Here is a 4,036-nt window from a genome sequence, read left to right on the forward strand (position 1 = left end):
TAAGATTTTCCAAAACGTCACAGGAAAAAGCACAATAGGTGCCCTATAGGTTTCTGTCACATAGCCCTTTTTTAGCCTCCCCTTGAACAATGCAAAGCAGAGCCCTGCATAGGCTTTACAGTACACCTACGCCAGTGCAGAACTCACTCACCACACACACAGCAAATACACGAGAGCCACAATCAGCCAACGGTAGAGCTGGCTGGTACTCAGCCTCGGTTTTCCCATGGAAACCAGGCCACTGATCTCCCTCTGTGTGCAGGCACAGTGGGATGGAGAGACGAAGGAAAGTGTGGGTGGGTGGGTGTGTGTGTGTGTGTTGTGTGGTGTGTGTGGTGTTGTGTGTGTGTGGTGTGTGTGTGTGTGTGTGTGTGTGTGTGTGTGTGTGGTTGTGTTGTGTGTGTGTGTGTGTTTGGTGTGTGGTGTGTGTGTGTGTGTGTGGTGTTGTGGTGTGTGTTGTGGGTGGTGGTGTGTGGTGTGTGAGTGTGTGTGTGAGACATGTTTTTGGTGCAGTGCTGGTTTGTGTGGTCCAGTTCGGACAAAAACCACTTCGTCTTACGTCAGAGGAGACCTGTGTGCTGCTGCTGGTGTACCAATAGGTTGACATGTTTGCTGTTGGAAGTAGGGATGTAACGATATACCGAACACCTCGCGGTATCGCGATAAATAGCAACGTCTCAATATCCTTCGTGGAACTGACAAAATCTAGCCGGATTTACATGGTTAATTAATAATAAAAAAAATTTTTTAAACCTTTATTCAACCAGATGGTCCCATTGAGATCATCAATCTATTTTTCAAGGGAGACCTCTCCAACATGGCAACAAGTAGGTTACAACATGAACATAAAACAACAGATAGCACAAAAGGTATTTACAGGGCTACATTTACACACCTAGAGACATTGACAAGTACCAACAGTATATTGATATCTCGCCCTGTCAATAAGCCTCACCTTCTTGGCAAAATCTGTATTGTTTTGAAGTGGTGGAGAGACAATGCACAGTTTTACCCACTGCTGTCACCCATGGCCAAAGCATATCTCTCTGTCCCACAGAGGTGGCGTTAGACCTTTTTTGCTGTCCGTAATTTTTACAGACAGGATCGTAAAATCTCCGTCATCATAATCCATTATTACCTGTCGGGTCTGAACTCGCCACTAAGAGAGCACGCTCGTGAACTGTCAACGGGGGGGGTGGGGGGGGGCGGTGTTATGCATGCCCACCGAGATATCCATGCACCTCACGGGAGCGCGCACAGCGTAAAGCAAAAACTCCCAGCGACCACTGCTGCCCCAGCAACATCAGTACCAAGCGAGAGCGTTTTTTTCTTTATTTTTCAATATCGCGATAAATATCGTACCGTGGACTTGCCATCGAGATATTATCGTACCGTGAGTTTTTGTTATCGTTACATCCCTACTATTGAGTATATGCTGAAAGACATTATTACATTTACTTCAAATTGTATATTTGCTCTATTCAAAATGTAATACACTTTAGAATTATAACATGAAACCAAATCATGTCATGATGAACACATAACAGATGTGTCCCACTTCAGCGGCTTGATCAAGAACATAACGGAGGGTCCTTCAAAAAGACGCATAGAGGTAGAAGATGCAAAATTCCTCTTCAAACAAATCACCAAAACAAAATCGATTAGACGACAAAATAAATCAGGGGTAATATTAATCATACAGCATTTAATTAACTTAAGAATTATCTGTACCACCCTGTAATCAGCTTAATATTCAGCCTGATAACATAAACCAATAAACACGCAGAGTTTAGGGTTGGTTGCCATTCATTGTTATCTGCAGTGGGTTATTGGTGGTCGACTTAATCTACTACATTTATCAGTGACTGATTACCACCATTTTCTGGTTAAATGCGACATTGTCACAGTATATTTGAAAGATCCCTAAGCGCTCCATCAAATAACTGACCATGGTGTAGTGGATTATTGGACACTCTGTGTTGATAAGGATGTGTGTACTCTTAATTTTAGCATAAAGCTTTGTTTCCCATTCCCAACTTTGATTTATCAACTCGAAATATGGAGGATTTATCCTCCAAATTGAGGTATAGCTGTTGCTTGTTGTTTTCCTTCTCTCTCTGCTGTAATTGCTCTATTAAAGGAGTAAAATGCCATGCATTTAAGTTATAGATGTGGTGTGATAAGTGGTGTAATTTATAAGGAGTTTATATTGTTTTCATTCTTATGTAAAACACAAACGTTTTTGCCTCAATACAAAAAAAAACTCTGGGCAAAGAAGCATTTTCGAAGTCCAAAAACTAAAAGTCTTAAGACTCTGAAAACTATCAATCTGTATTGTATTGACAAGATATTTTACCCATCGAACAGTGAAAGATTTAAATGACCAGAATACCAAGAAACATAATTTTGCCAATGATTCTTTCTAGACCATATTGCGTCTTGCTTTGGCTGCCATATGTGAAAGGTCTCGAGGTTTTAGATGCTGAAGAGAAGATCAGTCCTCCTGTCAGTCGTGCCATATGAACCTCAGCGGTGCTCCAGTTGCTGCTGTGTCTGGCCTGACGAGGAGCCAACTGGTCCCCATTTGACTGTCTTGATCAGCTACTAATACAGAGAGGAGGAGGAGGAGGAGGTCAGCTGTGTGGTCGTTGAGATTGAGAAGGCCCATACAATGTGTCAGAGGTCGCCCTCTAGTGGACATACTGTTCCCCCTTCACTACCACCCCTCAACCACACCTATCTGCGTGTTCACCATTTATTTTAGACTTTTATCAGCCTTGATTCCAAACAGTTGTTAGTATACAATAAATAAATGCATGTCTTTTATCACACATTAGTAGCAGACCATTCTAAAATGTATGCAAAACATATTGGTGATTATGTACAACGATAATTTACAATTTAAATTCTACAATATAGAATTTAAAAGTCAAGAGATCGTGCATTTCCGTATTTTCTGAAAAAGGTGTGTATATCTGCACTAAATGTTACGTTTCGGTAGGGTGGTTTAATTCGGATTGCATGAAGGGTAAACATCTAGTTTGTGTAAAATAGTAAAACAATTGTTGCAAAACCAAAAAAGGTTATTTTACGATTTTTTTCCTTTTTAGATATTGTAAATGACAGCTGGCTGTAATAGCCGCCCTGATTCGTATGTGAAAAGTTAGGCCAAGTTCCAGACTCACAAACACACGGTTGGCATCGGCATATTGGGTGCGTTATAAATGTACATAGGCAAGAAACACTCCATTACAGAATTAGGGATAGTACAAATTAACACACAAGATCAGTGGAATGCAAGAATAGAGATTATTCATCAGCCATTAAATTGCATTTTGCTTAATGATGCTGTTCTTTATAGGTTTAGTTTTTTGTGATGTGTATATGTGTATATATATATATGAACTGAGGGATCTTAGGATAAAGGGTGTGTCCCATGCTGTACTTACTGTAAAACCACTTCAGGCCATAATATTGGGCCACATAAATATGACCTGATGCATGTAGGAGAAATTCAAGATAAATTCTGAGAAACAGTTTATGCGACATTGATAGTACAACCGTATCAGTTTTTGACTTTTGTGAATCTTAGTCGAATCAACTTTGGAGATCAATGCCAACCTTCAGTCCTAATCATTTCTCTAATACCCCTTTTCCGGCAGAGAGACAGAGAGAGGGGCTGGGAAGAATGGGATCAGGTCAGAGGCCGAGGGGAATGAAGCAAAGGGAGAGAGAAAGGGGAGGGGGGTTTCCCTGGGCACTGCCACAGCCCGCTTCCACGTCAGTCAGGCCATTGAATGGCTGACGGCTGCATACCAAGCCTCCTTCTGGGTCTTGGTGCGTTCATGTCCCTGTTTCTGACCAGCCAGGGCTAAATATATTTCCCCAGTTTGCAAATGTAGCACAAGTCCTGCAACCCGACCCCCCAGCCAGCCCCTGCTCCCTTCCTCTACACAAGGTTCACGTTGGTGGAGGGGTGTGTGTGTGTGTGTGTGTGTGTGTGTGTGTGTGTGTGTGTGTGTGAAGGGGTTGGAGG

At 42.0% G+C, this 4,036-nt stretch overlaps 1 protein-coding gene across 5 annotated transcripts in view; it reads left to right on the top strand.

Moving 5' to 3' along the window:
- Nucleotides 1–4,036, top strand: part of cacnb1 (calcium channel, voltage-dependent, beta 1 subunit) — a 31,810-nt gene that overhangs the window by 6,719 nt on the left and 21,055 nt on the right. The window lies entirely within an intron of this gene.

Source organism: Notothenia coriiceps, unplaced genomic scaffold (genome assembly GCF_000735185.1).
Source record: "Notothenia coriiceps isolate Sejong01 unplaced genomic scaffold, NC01 NC01_scaffold00030409, whole genome shotgun sequence".
Lineage (NCBI taxonomy): Eukaryota > Metazoa > Chordata > Actinopteri > Perciformes > Nototheniidae > Notothenia > Notothenia coriiceps.